The sequence below is a fragment of the Carassius gibelio genome, chromosome B19 (assembly GCF_023724105.1).
Source record: "Carassius gibelio isolate Cgi1373 ecotype wild population from Czech Republic chromosome B19, carGib1.2-hapl.c, whole genome shotgun sequence".
Taxonomy (NCBI): Eukaryota; Metazoa; Chordata; class Actinopteri; order Cypriniformes; family Cyprinidae; genus Carassius; species Carassius gibelio.
Genome location: NC_068414.1, coordinates 22,457,855 through 22,481,576, shown reverse-complemented (window position 1 = coordinate 22,481,576; position 23,722 = coordinate 22,457,855). Strand labels below are relative to the sequence as shown.

Genomic DNA, 23,722 nt, shown 5'->3' with positions numbered 1-23,722 from the left:
AGGAAGTAATTTTACTGTTTATGATCATGTGATTCTGAGCGGCATTCATGCATTTTGAGGTAATTTGAGATCTTACCTCAACTGTTATTGTGCACCTAAGGATTACTTGTAGAAACTATTTGTAGCATTTTTTTCTATAATATATAGGCTGTATGTGACCGTACTGTCCGACCGTACTTCAGAGTGTTTACTTCAAGTGCTCTGCCCTTCTGAGTGACTGAGACACAGCAATGCTCACTTTCAAACGTAATTCACCCGCTGACTAAAATATATTCAGTGCATCAATTGAAAATGACCTTGCTAGCAGCTGGATAAAAACAATGATGAAAGTTCTGAGAACAGGTTTTGCATCATTTGTTTGCAGATGCCATTTGCTTTAATATTTTATTTAGTTATATTGTCATATTTTTCAAAGTATTGCTTTAAGGAAAAATTTATCCCAAAATGAACATTTTGCCATAATTTACTCACCCTCATGTCATTCCAAACCAGTAAGAGTTTCTGTCTTCTGTTGAACATAAAAGAAGATATTTTGAAGAATACTGGTAATCAAACAGTTGATTGTCCCCATTGACTTCCTCAGTATTTCTTTACATAACTGTGGAAGTCAATGAGGGACCAACACCTGTTTGGTTCTTCAAAATATAATCTTTTGTTTTCAACATATAAAAAATAAACTTGTATAGGTTTAGAACAACATAATGGTGTGTAAATGATGACAAAATGTTCCTTTTTGGGGTGAACTATTCCTTTAAACGAAATTCACTAGTTAAAAAGTTTGTATATATTTTTAAAGAAATTAATAGTTTTATTCAATAAAATGCATTAAATTGATTAAAAGTTAACAGTAAAGCATTTTACATTGCTATAAAAAAACTCTATTTCAAATGAGCACTGTTCTTTGTAAATTTCTATTCTCTAGAGAATCCTGCCAAAATGTTTAGCAGTTTCCTTGAAAAAAATTAATCTGTACAACTTTTTTCAAAATTGATAATAATAAGAGATGTTTTTGATCAGCAACAAATCAGCATGTTAGAATGATTTCTAAAGGATCATGTGACACTGAGCTTTGCCATCATAGGAACAAATTACACTTTAAAATATATTCAAATGTAAAACTTATTTTAGTAAGCATAAATGAAAAAAAAAAAAAAAAAAAAAAAAACTGGCCACTGTGTATTTTTGTAAAACAAGCTTGTTGATTACTATAAATGAATGTTTAACATTAATGAAATGATTCTGTATTTTCCCTGTTTTGCAGAGGAGTTCATCACTTTGGCCAGGTGAGGTGACCCCTATGGAAGTGGACATCCTGTCCCAGCTGAGCCGAGAGAGTGAGGGCCCTGCTGAATCATCATCTGAGAGCCTCTCCCCATCAAGAGGAGGGTTCGAGGCTCAGCCATAACATACTTCAGCTCAGCCTGTGTTTCAGAGCCCTCTAGCCACTCTCGCCATCTAAAAACAGCATTGTTTGACTCTTCTGTAATTATATATGAAAAGTTTTCTGGTCTCTCTATTCTGAGTCTTGTTCTGGCAATTGCATAGTCGATGATACATGACTCTTCCTATTATTGTACAGCGGGAGGTTTTGAACACGGTCCAGCTTGTTCTAACTTTCCTGCAGCATGTAGCAGCACACATGTTTCCACACTACTGGAACTGCTGCAAAGTTCTTACCAGAACAGTAATGAGTATGGAAGTATATTTCCAAAATATCTGCTCTGAGCCATAGAGCGGTGTAATCATGGTGAGTTAAACCCCTCTTTCCAAAACCAAAGATATCACATGAACATTTTTGAAGAGTCAGATGCCACGACCTATGAACTGACTCATGACACTACTGGGTAGGTCTCAAATGGTGATCAGGAGTTGCTTTTTGGACATTATTATTTCTTTGCAACGTGATACTGCAATTACCTACCTCACTTTGAGTCAAGATGTTGGAGGTTTTTACTTGCGAGGGTTCACTATACCATGTTTCCTTAAACATCTTTGAGATGTTGTGTTCTGAAAAGGCAGAAAAAAAGTTTGACAGTTTATTTATGCCTGCCCATGTTTTGGGTTTTTTACAGACGTGTTGGTTTAGTTGACATTGAGAAGATTGCACTTCTGGAGGAGGGAGCTCTTCCTTACAACCTTGCTGAGATTCACAGAAACTCCTCACCCCTCAGAAACTGAGAGTATAAACTTATAATTATTAAAGATTATAGTCATTGGTATAAACTGGGCCTTGGTCCACTTATGTTTGGGACATTATGATACTATGATACGCTATGGTACAGTGCCATATTAAAATATGCACTTTTCCTTTTCCTGCATTTTTTAAGACAGACAGATAACACATGCATCATGACATTCAGACATATCCAAAATGTAATAAAGCCACTAAACACATGCAATATAAATGTATATTGTGAACATATACTCCAAAGTTTAATGTCAGTATGGTTTCTACCAAGACAGGCAGTTCAAAAATAAATTAAAAAAGTACAATTTAAAATATTTTCTTGTTTTAATATAATTTAAAATTAATTAGTGCATTTATTTTGTAATTAATTCAATTTTATCATTTATTCATGTGATGGAAAAGCCAACATTTTCATCATCATCATTACTCCAGTAATGTCAAATGATCCTTCAGAAATCATTCTAAAATGCTGATTTTCTGCTCTAGAAACATTTCTTCTTATTGTCAAAGTTCAAAACAGTTGTGCTGTTTAAGATTTTTGTGGAAACTGCTACGCTTTCTTCAGGTTTTTTAGGATGAAAAGAGAGTTCAAAAGAACAGCATTCATTTGAAATACAAATCTTTTGTAAAGTTATAAATGTATTACTGTCACTTTAGATCAATTTAATGCACCCTTGCTGAATAAAAGTATTTATTTCACCAAAAAAAAAAAAAAACCTTACTGAACTGACAGCATACCTTTTTGAAGAGTAGTGTATAAATGAATAAATAACTAACATAAAGGAGATGAGCAGAAGATAGTTACAAATAAAATCTCTTTAGGCATTTTCTTCATGAATTTACAGTACTGATTTTCTGAGAAAAATTTATCAGAAACTTGGTCAGAGTCAGACATGACAGAATTTCTGATAAATGAATGTAGTGGAATTTATCACCAGTTCTGGGAATGTTTCCTGTACATGAATTACTTTGACAGTGATTGAACGATTTTGACTCTCTGGTTAGCACACTTGTAACTGAAATAGCGAGCGGATTTGGACACACCCGTAGTGCATTATTCTATTTTTTTCTTTGTTTGGTCATCGCAGAAATGTGACTTCTATATCCTTAGATAACTCGCCAAATCACATCTAAATGCAATATTTTAACTCCTATATTGATGTTATTGGTTCACTCGTTTTTTAATGTCTCGGTTGTTAAAGTTAAAGATATGTTTTGAGAACTTGTGTTTATAAGTAAGTGCTTCTGATGGACGCATCATTTCCAGCCCCTCTGGATTTTTCCGTCAGCTACTGCTGAGCTCTCGTCTTCGCTTTGACCAGAGCAGTGAAAGTAGAGAATATCTGAATCTGTCATCAGCACACACATCACACGTATAAAAAGCTGTAAATGAAACGCAAGCCCAGCAGTCGGGGGAAACTTATCAACGTCTGATGGGGAGATGAGGGGAAATGAAAACAGACAGAAAGGCCTGAAGACTCTACAGGGAAAAGAAAGAGAGTGTGTCTGTGCCTAGATATTCCTTCTTTATTTTATCAGAAGTTCTGCTTCCAAACACATTGAGGGCTGAGTTATTCCTCCGTGCAGGGCCATACGAAGCGGGGGCCTGGGACAGAGACGCCAGTCCCACCACAATGAGCTGCTTTGGGCTGTGGTCTGGCCTTATGGGCTGCTGGCCAGCTCTCCCTCACCACTCCCCCCAACACAGTTCATCCCACACCCTTAACCCCTCAGTGAGTCTGGCAGGGGGGCGCAGTTACCTTGAGGTTCCTGACAGGTGGTCTCGGGTAGGCAGGGCAACTGTATCTCTGGCGGGGAACGCTTGGATGGTTCTGGCTGGCCTCTCTCTAACTGTGGGGGTACAGCCGTGGCTAGAGCACTGATTGAACCCACTTGATTGTGGTTTCTGCTTCTCTCGACGAACACTATGATAAAAGCAGCATTTCTCATTATCTGGGGATACTGGATCAAACTAAATTAAGTATTTTATTATGCTGTAAAATCCTAATGTTTCTTTTTCTCAGTAATTAAACTAACAGAAAGCAGAATGAAATTATGTCAGCATTTAGTCAGAAGTTTGTGCAATTATATTATAATATATCATATTAAAATGTTCTGTCTTCCCTTATGAAACAAAAATATATTTCAGTATATTGGAAAATATCATGTAATATATTAGGCATATTCTTATATCTATTTATTTTTTCCCAATATATTGCAATATATTGAAAGCGGCAATCATTTGTATATTTTGCAATATATTATATAATACATGTATCATCAATATATTATTAAATGTATTCAAATATATAAAATATTAGAACATAAAAAGGGAAAATAATATATTACAATATATCACAATATATTTTAAGAAATATATTGTAAGGGTTTCTATTCTATTCTATTCTAGTCTAGTCTAGTCTAGTATTTTGAGAAAAAAGCCATTATTTGCGTTTGATAACAGCTTTAAAACTTTTTATTCATAATCTAAATACCATTTATATGATTGATAACTAGAAAATTGTGAAAAGCATAATGGCAGCAGTTCTGAATCCTCTTGTCTTTGTATTTTCTTTGCTTTTGATAACAGCTTTGCAACTTTTCATTCATAATCTAAGTACCATTTATATGACTGATAACTCGACATTTTTAAAAAGCATAATGGTGGCAGTTCTTTGTGTTTTCTCTGTCCACAGCAGTCTGGTGGTGATGTGTCTCACTCCGTTCTGCTTCAGGTCTCTGAGTTGGCGTACAGGTTCACCCTGGGCTCTGTGGCTGGAGGTGAGTCAGTCACAGATCATTGTGCACCACTCCTTCACCTGAGCCTACACCAGCAGCAGCCCCTCCTCCACATGAGAGACAGCAGGACTGGACAAAAAGAAAAACAAAGCCTGCCCTATTGCCTTCTTAGGGGGCTATTTCTCCAGTTTAATGAGGTTATGCACCACGGGAACCTCCTGGGTGGATTCTTTTGTACCTGTCAGTGATCAGAGGTGTGTGTGTGTTGGACTGTGTGTATGTAAGGAGGTGGTGCTTGGCCCTGTGTTTGGCTCCAGTCTGGCTCTCTCAGAGGAGACAAGGTAATAAGGAGGTAGTGCAGGGCGACTCACTCTTTAATTAAGCCTGTCGGTGTTGTATCCCCTTTGTGTCCACCCCAAAGTTAAGATAAGAATTGACTGATGTTTTCTTCCAAAATATCCTGACTTTCTTTCCGTTCATTCTTTTTTTGTTGTTGTTTGATGTGCCCTTCATCAATGTGTACCCCCTTCATTAGCCTGCACATCTCTGAATAGTTGAATAGTTTACCTAAAAACAAAAATTTGCTGAAAATGTACTCACTCTCAGGGTATCCAAGATGTAGATGAGTTTGTTTCTTCATCAGAAGAGATTTGGAGAAATGTATCATTACATCACCGATGGATCCTCTGCAGTGAATGGGTGCCATCAGAATGAGAGTCTAAACAGCTTATAAAAACATCCCAATAATCCACAAGTATTTAATCAATGTCTTTAAGAAACAAATTGACCATTTTAACTTTAAACCATTGCCTCTGGCCAAAATACCAATCTGTAATTCATAATAACACATGTTTGTTTAGAACGGTTTTAGACTGTTTTCACATGCAGAGCTTGATCTGTGCACATTTCTCTCCTGATTCAGATGAGATGACTTCACTGGAGATGCACAAGAACAGCTATGACTGTTTCAAGAAGGTCGTATGCTACGAGGGCTTCTTCGGCCTCTACAGAGGTCAGTGGCTTCGTGCAGCCAGGCCATCGGTGACGCACCAACAAAAAGCGTTTTCATGAAAGCCAGGGGCAGGTCATCTTCCCTCTGACCTTACCTGCTTTGAAGAGATTAAGTCTACCTTTGCTGCTTGAGGGGACAATGTGCAGAGCATGAAAGGGCACATACCAGCACAGGAACTTAACAATGAAGAACATGAATGCTCTACGCGGTCAATGGCGCTCAGATAATGAGTATCTGCTCTGCTTTTAGAGCTGGAACATGAGTTTTTAAAGCATTCTGTGAGGTCACAGATTCAAATTGTGATTGCAAGGCACAATTGCCATGTGACCTCCATTGAGAACACTAACTACTGGTATTTGTCAATCATAAAGCTGACAAAAGAGAGGCTGAGATCTTCATCACCCCTGCAGAATTATAACAGGGGATGGGATGAAAAATCAGTTCTCGTTTTAACCGAGCGTATCAGTGCTTTATGACAGAGCGCGCTAGATTTAAAGTGCTTTTGTTTTACATAAAAATAGTTTTTAAACAAAGAAAGGGGGCAGTCCAGGCTTTTTAGAATGCATAAAAAATACCTTAAAGACCAACACAAAGTTTACTGTACATTTAGTACACAATTGCCATCTTGATGTGAAATGGCAGATTATTGAGCCACATAATTTTCAATGCAACTAAAAAAAAAAAAAAAAAAAGAGTAATGCTTGATAATTAGGTTAAACTATTATTGCAGGTAAAAAGAAAAAAATATATTTAATTTTATATTTAATTTCATTTTATTTTTATTCTAAACGATCTTTAGCATATTTTTTCATCTTTTCTTGTCAGATCCCTTAATGCAGGGCATATTAACTATTATTTGAGGCACAAATTTGCTCAGGCAAAGTCACACTGATTGTTTACTGACAAATGAGATGCTTAGAAATTGGTAAAGACAACAGCCGATGATGTCATTATCCTGGCAAACACTAAACAATCAGCAGCATGCAAGAACAATAATTGTTTACAGGAATTGCAACGGATGATTACGTTTGAAAAATATTTTTTCCTAATTCATCTGCCTGTGTATAGACACACGAATGCACTCCGTAGGCAATGCATGCAGGAAATGTTTGTATTCATCTATCTGTGTGGCCTATTTACACTCGTATACTATGCCCACATTACTGCGCTTGTTTGTTACAGCCGGGGGCGGGTCATCAATTTCAAATCAGATTATTTCGTTTATTTTTGTCTAAGCCAAAAATCTGCGTTGTAATTGAGGGCTGTGTAAACTTTGGTTAAGGCTGTTTTTAAAGGGTAAAAGAGTTTGTAGTACCGTTAAGTTTCCAATATTGAAACACTCCACATCAATAGTGTTCATTAGTGTGTGGATGATAGGGAATTGGAGACAGCACTGCAGCTTTTATATTGAGGAAAATCGTGCTTTCCTTACCCCTGTCTTTTTTAATCAACTTGTTTTCTAATTATAGGCCTCGTACCGCAGCTTCTGGGCGTGGCTCCCGAGAAAAAGCCATAAAGCTTACAGTAAGTGCTCTGCCTTCACCACATCAGCGTGGCCTCTTAAAACCCAAGCCCTTAACTCTTCAGTAATACACCCCTCCGTTTCTCCCACCCGCCAGTGCCTCGCCTCAGCCCATTGAAAAAGAAGGGAATCTGTTTTCTGTTTGATCCCCTGTCAAAGCACTGTGCATTCTTGCATTCTTGACTTGGGCATCAGCAGGCTCACTTATACTTTATTTGTCACAATTGTGACTTTTAATCTTACAATCATGAATATGTATCTAACAGTGGCTTCTTTGTGTCATATTTGCAGTTTTTATATCACAAATGTATTTTTTCTTCTTCTTGGAATTCTGACTTAATATTTTACCCCTGTGAACTTATATCTCGTAATTGCAGCTTTTTATCCAAAATTTTAAGTATATGTCAAAATGTCTCACTTTGTCTTAAAATTGCAACTTATATATATATATAATCTTATATATATATCTTACTTTATATCTCAAAATGGCAACTTCATATAAAAATTGCAACTTTGTTTTTCACAATCGTGACTTAATCTCACAGTTGCCACAATATGTCAAAATTTCAACTTTTATATATCAGATTTTATATCTCAAAAGTCTTACCTCATATCTCAGAGTTGTGATACAATTGCCACTTTATATTCCAAAATTTCAATTTTAGCTCTACAAATGTCAACTACAGTATATAGCTCAGAATCCTGACTTGATAATGATATGATTTTGTATTTCAGAATTGCAACATAATTTTTTCACAGTTGTGATTTTCTTACAGTTGGGACTTTATATTTCAAAATTGCAACTTTATAACTCAAAATTGTAAATTTATATCTCCTAGCTGTGATTTTATTTATTATGATTGTGATTTCAGTATATCACAGTAATGACAAATTCTTTGTAATTGCGACTGTCTCACAGTTTTTTTTTTTTTTTATTTATTCTGAGCCACAAATAGGCTACCATAAGAAAATCTTGGGAATGCACAATTCACTGACAACCTGCAATCCAGTTTAAATGGGCACTACTGTACTGTATAGTGCAGACTTCTATAGATGTGCCCATTTAAATTACGTAACTTTTGTACATTTTCTTAAGTGAATTGGGTGCTAAAACAATCCCAGTACAACATGCAAGAGGCATTTGAATTCTGAAAAAAAAAAATGCAGAACTTTTTGCAGATTTCTGTAGGTGCTAAATATAAAAAATATCTGCCATGAAGTTCTCTTCCTCCAAGAAACTGTAGATATCTGATGCTACATTGTTTTTGTTTTTTTTTCACAGATGAATGACTTCGTGAGAGGAAAGACTATGCAAAAAGATGGCAGCGTTCATATACCTGCTGAAATCTTGGCTGGCGGATGTGTGAGTAGCTTTATTCTTTGATACGCAAACATATAATCCATACATCACACTGTAATACACTGACAATAAGGAGTTTAGTTTTGAATGTCAGTGGGCTTTGAGGTCTAAGCCTTGGCCTGAGGGAACACTTCTCTCCTTTTGTGAGGTGATTGAAAAGACACTTCAGCCCCATCAGGGTTTGAAAACATGTATAAAATACTTCTCCTCTGTCATCTCACCTCTAAATCATAGTCTGCTGCTGCCCCTCACAAGCATTAACAGGGAATCACTTACCCTTTTCATTAGAAGCGTACAGGTGAAACTGACATTATTAATACATCGATTACATAAGCTTCAGTTCATTCTTGTCTGAACTGTGTGAAAGCGAATACCTTCAGTTCGGATTTCAGAAAGCAGTAGCCTTCCTGTTTGTGTCATACCCGAGACCTGTCAAAACCAGACCCTGCTTCTTCAAATCTGCCCTGACCCAGGTCACTGAAAGACCCTCTTTCATATGACAGTGATCACTAAAACATTTCTGCACATGTGGGTTTCCATTTAAAAGTGTCACAGACTCTTAGATGAGTGTGAGTGTCGATTATACCGACAAGAGTGCATTTAGCCCACAAGATCTCGGCTCTGAGATATGAAAAGAGATGGCTACGGAAACATCAGGTTGGTTGCAGATGAAGTCAGCTCAGAAAGGGAGCTTGTGCCACAGAGATGTGTTTTTCCTCTTCTGATTTCTCTGACAGCTCCTTTCATCCCGGCCCGAATCCCCGATGTTTGGCCTGGCAGGATCCGCTCCCTTTCTCACGCCTGTACACGCGCCGCGCGCTCAAAGCCGCGTTTATTGACACTGCAGCCGCGGCAAATCAAATCTATTTATTTGGTTTGTGAGGGAAAAGACTAGACTGCTGATTTGCACACCGTGAATGTTCCTGTCTGAGGGAGGAGAGTAAAAATCACAGAAAACGAGAGGGGGGAAAGCAAGAGATGTTGAGGGTCATGGAAGTGCGGTGATTCAAATTTCACGTTTTTTTTTTCTTTACGTTTCAAGCTCATCTCCTCTCACATTGCAGATTCTGAATTAGGCCCTTGACTGTTGGCAAGAGTTGATCATTTGGTAAGAACAGCACGAGGAGTTGGCTGGATTCTTATCTGGTTGTGTGCCGGCCTTCATTTTAGGGCTGGGTTACTCAAAATACTCGTGTAGCCAACCTAAAGTGCTGTAGAGAGCGGGGAAAAACCGTGGCGTGCATACAGTGACGCTTTGTTCATTTGCTGTGGGAGTTGTGTAATTTAGCCTGTCCGCTGTTTCTCAGCATTCGTAAAGGTTTGTTAGTCTGTTGCGAAACTTTTTTTTATCACCGTGGTCTCATTTCTACATGAAAACGCTTGTGTAATCCCATTTAAGTGTGAGGAATGTGGACGAGTATTAATGAAGGGAGTCTAATGTTTGTGTCTGGCGGTGAGCTATTGTTTTTAGAAGACTGTAGTATTTTGTGTGTGTGATGCTAACGTGCTCGGTCTTCAGTTGCGCTCATCTCTCCAGTAAAGAGTGTATTAGGTATCTTCCCCCCCTCAAACACACACACACACACACACAATCACGCTCTCGGTGCCTCTGGGGATTACCTTGCCTTGTAATTACCACCGAATTATCAAGCCGACGCTGGCTCACTCTGCTCTCAAATCGCATTTCTTGCAGTCACGTTGCAGCACGTGCGTCCCGCTCTGAGATGATTGATCTGTTGTCTCCCTCTAACCGATGTTATTGCTTGCTTTTTGCTTGTTCTCTTTGTGTAACTTTTAAAATATCCAATTAGTACCCAATTAATGCGGCTAATAGCCTGGCCCGCTCCTTAGTGCATTGTTCCTTGCCAAAACAAGGGGGGAAAAAGATTGCTTTCGGCCCTGATGCCATAATTAACCATAAAAGATTACTTTCCACATAAATAAGTGGCATTTTCCATGAATAGGCTACGCAATAGGATGAGAAACTCGTAACTACTTAAATAAATAAATAAAATTGTTCAGTGAAAGGAAGTGCTTAACCTTCCGAAAATGTTGATTTGTGACTTGTGGGATTTGGCCTTTTTTCTAGCAATAAACATGAATTAAACAAAAATTAAATACACAACTTTTGCTTATGACAACTTTTTTTTTTTCCATAATTAATCAAAAAACTGGTTTAAGAGTGAGCTTTATGCAATAAACACTACAGTTTGTGTAAAAGTTGAGAATATGAGATGTGATTATTTATCAATAATCTTGCTGTAGAAAAGATCCAAATAATTTTACCATTTGGGTGTCACAAATTAAATGAATGTTATATCATTTTTTTTAATTGGTTTTAATTTGTTTCTGTCACAGGGTTGTGTGTAAGTCAGCTATCATTAAGTTTTTAGTATATGAAATTCAAACCTTTTCTCACTATGGTGAAAATGAAAAAGTTTAATTGTTAGATTCAATACAGGAGGTTTATTTGATAGATTATTATAGTTAATAGTTTATCTAACATTTCTAAACCCATGGGTTTGTGCCTCTAATACTTAAAAAATGTTTTTTAATTGGTCCAAATTACCAAAATGAACCATATTCATGAAGTGTGCCAACTGTTAAGTCGGAGCTGAGAGTTCTGAAAGGTAGGAACCCCTTCCCGCATGTCTGAGCTGTAATTTCCTCTGGAAGGAAAGTGCGGGTCATTGTGGTCCATCCTATTTAAAGTGCACCTTCAATGAGATGATAATGATCTTTATTTTTAAATATGCTGCCTCGTACTCAATGGGATTTTTAAATGCGCACACTTGTGAGATTCGAGACCAATTTCCCAGATTCCCGTAAGGCCGAATATCTCTGAAAGAATAGAGGAATAAAATCAACAACAAACAAACAGTAAGGCTCTTCTGTATTCAGAAGGAGGGCTGAGGGAAGGAGAAGAAATCCATGGAAACTGATTTCCATCTAATTACAGCGCTCTGTTTTTCTGCGTGCAGCCTCAGTAACTAGGAGCAACAGGAAAGATAGGGCACGGAGGCGGCAAGCGGCCAGCCTCTTTGGCGAGACATGTTTAAATGCTTCTGTTGCAGCCTCACATGCCGTCACGTCAAAGCCGAACCGTTTCAAAGAGCTCGGAGGAAGCTGTTCCAACCTGCAGATGCTTTTTATCTGCCTCACAAGTACAAGGTTGGAGACATGAGGTTGTTTTTTTGAGAGGCCCCCAGGGGCCTGCGTTCTGTGTGATGTTTCAGGAACCGTCTGTCTTTGGCAGGTAAAACCTCCTCCTCCTCCTACAAAGAGTGACAATAGCACAATCATAGGTCCTGGTTTAAAGCATTGTCCTCTTATGACATGAATATCATGTTACTTCCCTCTTGTTATTTTTGTTTTTTCACTTTGTGTTCATCAGAACGTATTTACAACTGTACCAAACTGTTCTCAGATGATCCGCACTTACGTTCAGAAAACATTTTCTTAACCCTTCTCATTCACAAACATGATTGTTCATGAAGCTCTGTGAAAACCTGTATGTTTGTGTTGTTTCTCTCCAGGCCGGGGGATCTCAGGTGATCTTCACAAACCCTCTAGAGATCATGAAGATCCGACTTCAGGTGGCAGGAGAAATCACCACAGGGCCACGCGTCAGCGCTCTCTCTGTCATCCGTGACCTGGGCTACTTTTGTCTGTACAAGGTATGTCACATTCACACAAAACAACCTGAAACCTAATTCACATAATTAGGTGCTTAAAGTACAGGTATGTACTTCACTGCTATATACTTTTTCCTATGCAATAAAACAATATAAGAGTATCAAGAAATCCTACCCCATATAAAACTGTTCAGCAAGGATGCATCAAATTGATCGAAAGTCTGGCAGTGAAGACATATGTAATGTGACGCTATTTCAAATAAATGCTGTTCTTTTAAACGTTCTATTCATCAAAGAATCCTGAAGGAAATTACATATTTTCCACAAAAAGATTAAGCAGCACCACTGTTTTTAACATCGATAATAATAGGAGATGTTTCTTGAGTACCAAATGATCATATTCAAATGATTTCTCGAGGCTCGTCTGACACTAACGTCTGGATGGCAGTCAAAAAATCAGCTGATTTGAAAATATATTGAAATAGAAAAATACTTAAAAAAATAAATAAATGACACAATATTAAAATGTTTACTGTATTTTTTGATCAAATAAATGTAGTTGTGATGAGCATAATTAATAAAATAAATGGATATTTATATAGATGTTTATGTTTATTTTCATGTTTTTTTCTATAGATATTATGTAAGGGGTCATGAGCAATAAATGCCAACAAAAAGTGCATGCTTAATCTTAATGTCTATGTGCATACCACCTATCCTAAAATTATGCAGAACTAAGCCTTTTTATTACATTTATTAAATTGTTTGTGTATTTGTATGTACTGTAAGTGTTTATATATTTAACATCTCCTCCAGAATCCCTTCAAAATACAGTCTGACCCACCTTGTACCACACTAAAGACCTAGAAGAGCATCCTCAGCTCTCTAGCGCCTCCCACCTGTGGATTGACTCCCTGCGCTCCTTCTTATATCAGTCCTGCTCCACATTCTTCAGCAAGTCTCATACTGTACATACCCACCCACACACACCTTCAGGCCTTAATCCACCCCCTGCGGTCTGCTGTAGCAGTTGGACCAGGTAGCACCAGCCTCTCAATACTGTGAATGCCCGGCGGCTCCCTGAGTGCTGCTCTTGTGTCCTGTTTTTCCCATGAGGCTCAGCAGCGCTGCAGGAGAAGATCTCCAGTTTTTTTTTGTTGCTGCCGAATGCATCTGAGTAGGGATGCAGAGCTGCATTCCTGAGGCTTGGAGAGCAGTAGGTTGTGGAGAGCGAGTGTTTTGGTGTAAACAACGTTGTGGGGACTGCCATGATGGCGTTGGGTCGTATCTCATCCAGTGGCTGCATTCTCTGACATTTTATGGACAGCTGGAGAGAGATGAATGAGGCGTGTTCACCTCTGCATAGGTGTTATGTGCCGTGCTAATTACATGTAGACACTTGATGTTGGTTTATGCTGTAATAATAACTAAATGTTCACTGCTTAGAGACAGTAGAGAGGACAGGGAATAATGGGAAAGAGAAGAGAACCTTAAGTCTAAATGCTTTAAAAAAGTGTGTGTGTATATGACACAAGTTGGATGGACTCAAACCCACTTCATCCACTCAAGCACAATGGCTCAATATGTCAAAGCATAATATATATATATATATATATATATATATATATATATATATATATATATATATATATATATATATATATATATATTCAAAAGTTTGGGTCAGTAACATAACATGACATGACACTTCAATTTTATACATTTTTTTGCTAAATGTCACCAAGACTGCATTTCAAACTGATATTATGAAATATTATTACGATTTAAATTTTATTACAATTTACAATGACATCTCACATGTGACCTTCAGAAACCATTCAAATATTCTAATTTGGTGCTTTATTATTATTATTATCAATATTTGAATACGTTTTTCTCCTTAATATATTTTTGTGAAAGCCAATGTTTTTTTATTTTTATTTCATGATTCTTGAATGAACAGAAAGTTCAAAGGATTCATTTGAAAAAAAAAAAAAATCTTTGGGAAATGTCTTGACTGTCACTTATGATCAATTTAATGCATCCTTGCTGAAGAAAAGTATAGATTTCTAAAAACAAAACAAAAACAAACCTGACCACTTGAACAATAGTGTTTGTGTGTTTGTTTGTGTGTGTGTGTGTGTGTGTGTGTGTGTGTGTGTGTGTGTGTGTTTGTGTGTGTGTATGTATTACTGCTGTCAAACGATTAATCACATACACAATAAAAGTTTTTGTTTGAATATTATATTTGTTTGTTCTGTGTATTTATGTATATATATATATATATATATATATATATATATATATATATATATATATATATTTGTACAAGTATCAAAAGATATAATATAAACATATATATTATAAATAAATATGTTTAATATATCAACATAGAATATTTTTAAAAATATATACATGCATGTGTGTGTATTTATATATACATAATAAATATACACAGCACAGCACACACATGTAAACAAAAAACCTGTGGATGTGATTTATCCCGATTAATCATTTGTCAGCACTATATAAATGTGTGTGTGTGTGTGCGTGTGTGCGTGTGTGCTCTTGTTTTTGTGACATATCAGGACACACATCTGTATAATGACATGGGTATGACACAGGTATTACAAGGAGAGGGTGACTTATGAGGACATAACCCATGTCCCCATCATACAGAATTAGTTTTTTTTTTTGAGAAAGTAAAAATGCACAAAGTTTCCTGTGAGGGTTAGGGGTTAGGTGTAAGGCCATAGAATATACAGTTTGTACAGTATAAAAACCATTACACCTATTGGATGTCCCCACTTTTCACAAAAACAAACGTGCATGTGTGTGTGTGTGTGTGTGTGTGTGTGTGTGTGTGTGTGTGTGTGTATAAAATCACAATAACAAAACTAAGATTCAATCGGTTCAGTCAGTGTAGCTGTTTCTATTGTATCTGTTGTATCAAACCCAGCCTTTTGTTTTCCATATTGTCTCTAAAGTCTCTATACCTCATGTACAGTTTCGATATCACTCAGTAGATTACAGTAGAATGTGCTCCACTTATCAGTAAATCACATGACTGGTCACTTTAAAAACCCTGCTCCTGTCGTCTGGCCGAGGCAGGTAAGTCTCCAGGGCTCACCTGTCAGCCTGTCGTGGGAAAGGAGCCTTTATTTCAGAGTCATGGTCGGGGGGGTTCACTGCCGTACACAACAGCCTGTGTGTGTGTAAGAATGTTGAATCCGGTGCCTCCCCTCCATCTGTGTCTCTCCTGAGCCGCGCGGACAATGTGCTTTGAGTGCAGGAGACGCGCTGCAGCCTGCTTCTCTCAGACGGCCTGGCTCCTCAGGGTCCGGCCCAGGCACAGAGCTGTCTTTGTCAGCCTAATTACCCCGCCTCTCCCCTTCTGCCGCTGCAGGGCCTCCACCACTCCCTGCCCGTGCTCCAAACCGAAGACACACACTTCATATCACATTCACACACACACACACACACACACCTGCGCGTGTGCTGTTGTCGAGTTATCATGTGCACTGAAGGCCAGTGAATCCAGATGTTCCCACATTAACGCAACCCTCACCTCCAGCACTCGGGGCTCTGCCAAAGCAGATGAGCTAGGCCTGGTCTTTTGGACAAAGGGGTGATTTTTATCTGCTTTCGCAGCAGGCAGTCTCCCCTGGCCCGCAGGACAGCACAAAGATCACTTTAGGAAAGAGATACCTCGGCTATCTGCTCTACCTGTGTACACGCTGCAGATTAACCTTGCGAGTTTAATGAAGCCTGTCTAAAGCGCACTTCAGCTGGGCTTTAAACCGTTCTGCTGAGAGGAAAATCTCTGTTTCTCCACTCCTGGCTGCTCGCCAGCGCGCTAAAGACGAGGAAACAGAATCCTGCTGAAGGCACGGCTTTGTTTGCGGTGACAGGCGCAGGAATAGTCTCCGCGACCCTTCTTACGAGACAAAAAAAAGCCATGGCGAATTTTTATTTGAAGTGACAAGTCAGAAACAGCACAAAACAGGCTCATTCCACAGGGCTGACATTAACACACCATAAACCGAACTCCCAGAATACCTCACAATGCGATGCTTCTGCGGTCCTCAAATGAAAAAGGTTTCTGTAATATACCTCATCTAATATTAACGTCTTGGATTTTGACGTAACGTGTCAATCATCTCGGTCTCCAGGGTGCAAAATCCATTTTTCTGAGAGACATCCCCTTCTTAGCCATCTACTTCCCCTGCTACACACACACCAAGGCGGCCCTGACTGATGAAGACGGGCGAGTGGGACCTGGCAGGCTCTTGCTGGCAGGGGCGCTGGCGGGTAAGCCACCACGCACTCTCCGGTAGCCGCCTGCCACCGCTGGCTCCATTGTGGTTGGCCGTAATTAGAGTGCTCAGTGATTTAGGCTGTGTTTTGAAGTGCAGCGCGCCTGCCAAGGGTCGGATATTTTCCACTGTTTAATATATAGGGCCTGGAAGTTTGTGCTTTGAGCTTTGAGAGTGTTAAAAGATAAAAAAAAAATCTCAAAGTCCCAAAGTAGCCATACTGCAGGAGCAATAAACAGATGCGATACTGGCATGACCAGCCCAACACATCCAAGATCTGACTTGCAATATTTTTACAAGTCTCTCTTTCCTCGTCACGTTTATCATACGATCCAGATCTGATGTTGATTTTAATATTTTACTCTTGTGGTTCATCTTTAAGAAAACATTGTTGAAAAGACGATGTCTTTAGCCAAGCCAGTATGGTTTGGAATGTACGTTAAAAGAGAATTAATATTTATTTCTAATCCTTTTTGCCTTTTTAGATTTACTGCTTCTTGACTTGAGCATGATGTGAGATTGAAAAGCCATACATGGTCAGAGAGAGCTTAGCATTCCTGTCTTCCCCAAAGTTTTATATCTGTCAGATGGTTTGAAGCAAGTTTTTATGGTTAGGTATGTTCTTATGGCATGTATCACTCAGTTTACCATTTATCAGCAATTCAAGCTTCAAGGCAATTAGTGATTTACAGTCAGTTCGGGAAATTTAATTACACGCTCAGTTTGTGTGCCATTATTGGTGAAGCAGGCAGACTTCTGGGGCATTGACCAGCATACAGTACAGTTGGATTCTTCCCTTTCTCGTGCCTGTTCTTGAGGAACTGTATGTATGTTTTAGAATTTTCATGTAGTATTTTTTTCGCTATAAACCCTTGTTCACATCAAGAACGATTAACTATAAAGATAATGATAAAGATATAGCTCTAAAAATATTACAGGATAGCAGTGTCCACACCACAGCTATAACGATAAAGGCATGGAGAAACTACATCGTTGGAATGACTTTCGGAACGATTTTTTTTCCAGCTGATGAATGATACAAACATTGACACCCAATCAGAATTGGATCTTGCTATAACACACTAGAGAATTTAAAGCGGCAGATGAGTGTGCACTTTGATTAAAATAGACAATATTGTCCACTGGTGTGGATGCTAACATAATTTCATATATTTCAAATTTATTTTATTCATCATTTTGGTATTTTTAAGCCTGCCCAAGTTAATGCACTAACTGGTGTAAATAATTTTTTTTTAGCATTAAATTTAATTTAATGAAAGTGTTTCACTTTAGATTTCGCTAATGATAGTAACACTGATATAGACGGGACTAAAATGTGAAATGTTTTTCTAAAGATATTTGTGTGTTCTTTGAGCTCAATAATGAAGGTTTTGTGAGAGAAAAGCTTGTAATTATTCAGATGGAAGTATTTTATTTAGATGTTAAAATAAATCTCTTAAGCATACGGTGGAGTCGGCGTGCTGGCCGCGTGACTGCTCAGGCTAAATGCTATCGCTGATTTAGGCTATTAAGAGCTGAATTGGTGCCTCAGTGACCTTTGTGCCGGACAGCGTGGGACAGGGCTTATGCCAGCCTCATTATTAAGCATTGTCTGGACCTTTAAATAAAAAAGGATGCATACTGTTTTGATAAATGGTGCTTTCCGCTTGAAATATTTATAATATTTGATATAATAGGCTTTCGGTATTTATTTGACGGAATTAATTCATGGCACGCTGTGCATTAATCATAGATGGAGTCGCAGAGTTTACATACGCTAATGTTTTAATCCTGGCCAGAAAACTGAATTAAACTGTATTCATGGATCTGTTATATTCAAATATGATGTCTGTATCCCTGAAGTCATTACTTCAATGTTCTAATGAATCCAAATCAAACTCTTTATTGACATGTGTGACTTCTCTTTAGCCATGCCTGCCGCATCCCTGGTGACCCCTGCTGATCTTATCAAGACCCGGTTACAAGTGGCTGCCCGTGCAGGCCAGTCCACGTACAATGGACTCATTGACTGTTTCTGGAAGATTCTTCGGGAGGAAGGGCCTCATGCTTTCTGGAAAGGAGCTGGAGGTATGTCTCATAGACGTACCTGTACCTGAGACTAGTCATGCTAATAGACCTTATATTTTAAAGTAATGTAAAAAATGATGTGTATTAGGCACTACTCCATAACCATCTCCTAAGTATTTTTTAATAAATGTAGAATCTATACAGACTGCTTTTTAATGTTTTTTTTTTCTTCCTCAGCCCGCTTGTTTCGCTCCTCACCTCAGTTTGGAGTGACTCTAGTGACCTATGAGCTCCTGCAGAGGTGGTTCTACATAGACTTTTCTGTGGAGAGTAAGACTCTTACACCTCCTAAAACTTTGAAATAGTTTCTTTCTTTAGAATTCTTCCATTAGGAAAAAAGCTCTGGGCCACGTAGTGTGATTGTGAAGAGCACTGAAATGTCAGATGCCCTGAAATTTCATTAATAGCTGTTTAGAGAGGGCTGGCTTTGTAGCAAAGACTCTCATTCCGACAAGCACTTTGTTACAGCTGAGGCAGGAAGGCCTAATTACTACACAAGAAAGCTTTGAACGCCTGGACTGAAAGCTGTTTGCCGTGGCATCGTTATCTCTCCTGCTGAAGTGAAAAACACCCTCGCTTTATGATTTAGAAAGGGTCAGCTGACTCACTGAAGCCTGGGGGTGACATTTCTAGAAGTGCTCTTCCATAGCCACATGGCTCCATGTGTCCAAGTGATTTGAGGTGGGGAGAAATGCTTTGACTGGAGTCTGTTCCAGTTCTGGACAGAATGACCTTATTTTCCCGTGGAATATTGTGCTGTCCTCAAACCCAGAAACCACAGGCGCATATACAGTAAAAGAACATGGTATATATACAAACATGTGTGTGGATTTGTTTTTATACCTGTTTATATATTGATTCATGTGGCTCAGTTAGCACTTTAATAAATATGTGCTGTCATATCGAAAAAGTGTACTGGAGATAAACAGCCTGACTGAATTGTGAAAACGAGAATATTTTCCTTTCAAGTTGTGGAACACAAAATAAATGAAGTGGTTTCTTGCCTTTTTCCAAATCTTTCCATTAGGATACAGACTATATTTTAGGACATTTTATGACATCAGTTTAAATGAAATCATACAGCCATGAAGCTCAGATCTGAAGCTATTATATGAAAAAGAAACATATAACCAGGGATGCATTATTATTGAAGTTCCAGCTGATTCTGATAATTACTCTTGTTATGATTGTTAACTGATGGTCAATATAATAAATATTTTTGTTAAAGAATACATCTATTCTTTGTGTGTGTGTGTGTGTGTGTGTGTGTATATATATATATATATATATATATACAAACTATTAATCGTGATAAATTGCATCCAAAATAAACGTTTTGGTTACATAATATGTTTGGACTGTGAATATTTATTATGTAAAGATAAATACACATACATGCATATATATTAATATATATATAATTTATATGAATATAAATATATAGTACATATATATGCTGTATGTGTGTTTTTATATATACATAATAAATAAACAGTAAAGACACATATATTGGATATCTATCTAGAGATATACAGTAGATATAGAGAGAGATATATATAGATATAGATATATAAAGTAAAAGTTAAATATTCCTTTTGATATCTGCTATAAATGAAAGTATAATGTTTCAATTAGGAAAAAAGAAAATATTGTAATGTTAAAAATATGCTTATTATAATAGAGAAGAGTTATTTTAGTGATGGCAAAGCTGAATTTCAGCATCATTACTCCAGTCTTCAGTGTCACATGATCCTTCAGAAATCATTCTAACATTATGATTTGCTGTTTAAGAAACATCTCCTATTATTATCAATGCTGAAAACTTGTGCTGCCTCATATATGTGCGGAAACCCTTAATATTTCTTTGGTCTTACTGACCCCAAACATTTGCCTGGGACAGAGAAGATATGGGACAGTCAAATTTAGTCCATTATACAAACAATATTTGCATGCCACAATCGAGCAGTTGGAATCAAGTATTCCAGAAGCTGTACTAAAATAAGAGAACCTGAGGAAATAACACATGCATATATGGAATGGATGAAAAGATGTATTACATATGTGGTCATTGTGAAACTCTATTCACATGCTTTTTCCTTTGTCATAAATCTACATAAGCGCATAGACATTGACATGTTTATTTTATTGCTTATGCGGACACTCAAAATTTAGATGTAATTTTTCATGTTCATGTCTGGTTTTGGTGCTTCAAACGGATCTGAGCTACATGATTATGATTATGATTTCATTCAGGCTAAAATGGTACAAAGAAATCCTAAAATAGGATTTGTGTCCTAAATGGAAAGTGTTTTTTTTTTTTTTTTAAAGGGAAGGCAAGAAACTGGTTCTGGTCTATTCATTTATTTTGTGTTCCATAACTTGAGGGGAAAATATTCTTGTTTTCACTATCGAGACAGGCTGTTTATTCTTTTTGACAGGACACAGCCGAATGTTAAGTTTCCCTCTGCTCCTCCTCCTCATCCATCTTCTCTCTCGCTCTCTCCTCACCACAGAAAACCAGCTGGCGCAGAGCCTACTCCCAAGTCTCGGATCAGCCTCCCGGCGCCCAATCCTGACCACATCGGTGGCTTCAGGTTGGCTGTGGCCACGTTTGCTGGCACCGAGAGCAGATTTGGATTGCATTTACCACGATTCTGAGCGCCTGCCGCCCCACACGTTTGAACGCATCCACTTCAGCCGCACTGGAACAAACGCACATATGAATCTCTTCTTTCTAGTTGAGAACATAAAACCTTCAGCAGATGAACTGGAAATATTGTTTTATGTGATTGTTAGTGCAAATTACAACTTTAAAGCACAACATAGATGGGATGATGTTTAAATCCACCACAAAGTCCTGGATTCTTCAGTGGGGTTGTAGTGTGACTTTAATCTATTTTTAAATGTAAATCAAACCTTTCTTTTTTGTTTGTTTTCTTGTATTTATTATCTACCTGAAAGAAAAAAAAAGTTCAGTGACATTTACTACAGTACACTTTCTTATTTCTTTATTAAATTGACATGTTGCAGGTTTTTAAAAACAGTACAATTGTATCTAGTTAGAAGTGACCATGTTGTATTGTCTAAATGATAGATGTGGAACTGTTTTACAGTTTCTTTTTTTAATATTTTTCCTTTAACCATAAAACTATTTAAGCACGTAGCACTCATTGGGCAGTTAATTTCATTACTGACATGGACTCTCATATTTGAAAGTATTATAATATTTCATATTTATGTTTGTATAGTGTTACATTTATGTGTTGGGAATCTACACAGAGTGGCAGTTTAGGGTCAATTTTGAAATCAGAGACTCAGCAGTAAGATTTTACACATGGTATTTGTCAGTACTGTATTTCTCAACCCCTCGAAAAATTATGTGAAGACTAAATAGAGCTGTACAGTAGAGTTGTTTGTATAGTGTGTAAGATTGCTAGAAACATCTTTTATTTGCCAATACTTGATTTATTTACCTACACACTTCTTATGGTTTTCAGAAACATTATGTCTAAACATCTTTTAGCACACAATACCTGATTGCATCACTGTAACACTGACAAAGTCACCCTGAATATTGTTGACATAGTATACACAAATAGTATACAAAAATATACACAATCTATTGAAGAAAACAAAAATAACCACAAACCAGCATCAAAGAAGTATTTTCTAGCAGTATGCTACTACAAATTCACATTTTTGAAATGCACATTAAAAATTGATTTAGTAGTAATTGCCATCAAGGTAATGACACAGGATGTAAAATACAATGAACTCTCGCACAACAAAACTAGATAAAGCACATGGATATGAAACCTAATTTTAATGCTAAGCAACGAAGCCAAGTGTAAAACATCTAAATATGAAAATTCTGTCATTTAATCACCTTAAATTCATTCCGAACTTTATTGACTTTATTGTGTGGGACACAAAATAGCTCTTTCCCAAAAAAAGAATGTGTTCATTATTCACGTTAATTATGGAATGACAGGTAAGTAAAAGGAAGTTACAACGTCTATTTTGCTGACATGATAGACAAGCTTTGCTAATTATTAATTATAATACAGTATATATAATTTATGAATGGGCTCAAACAAAACTTTTCAGTAATCTGCCTTGTCTTCATTTCCGAATCAAAAACATTTAGCACATAAAAGTATAATATGATTTGGACAAAATTGGTCATGTATGTTTATTTTACATGCATTCCGAGAGGACCAATCAATAGACAGACGTTTCTTATTCATTTGCTGTACACAGTCACACAGACTCTGAGAAATCAAATTCACAATATGATTTATTTGCTGTATTTACTACAAATGTAGTATGGTTTGATTAATTTCATACTTCCCACATTCATACTTTATAGAACATTTCTTGAAGTAAGCCTTCCTATTCGGAGAGTATGTGATTTCAGATGCAGTAAACGATTAATCTCTGGATTTTAGGAATTGTCAGAAAATATTGATTATTCATGATTTGTTCTCTAAACCAGTTAATCACAAGCCCTCGCTGCGCAGCTGATTCTAAAGTCTTTATTGGTCATGTAAATCACAGTTTAGACTTCCTATACAACGTTAAACCACCTACTTACCCTTGACCCCAACCTAAACCCTAAGCTCACTTTAGCCTTGGTAGCAAATCCTGACGGCATAGGCCTACTGTTTGTATTGATTTGATCCACTGAAGATATTTCTGAACTTTTCTTGACAGGTGACTGCATGATTAAGTTGATTCCCTTTCATTGGAGCAAATGGCACAGTACTAGTAACATGCTAATTGGGTGTGTTACACCAGGCTCAGTCTGGGCTGGTGATGACTCTGATCCTGTGTTTACGTGGCCAGCTCCACTGTCCCCACAG

The 23,722-nt window shown here is 37.5% G+C and overlaps 1 pseudogene; it reads left to right on the top strand.

Moving 5' to 3' along the window:
• Positions 1-21,518, top strand: part of LOC127979618 (electrogenic aspartate/glutamate antiporter SLC25A13, mitochondrial-like) — a 37,343-nt pseudogene extending 15,825 nt beyond the window's left edge.
• Positions 21,519-23,722: the final 2,204 nt, after the last annotated feature.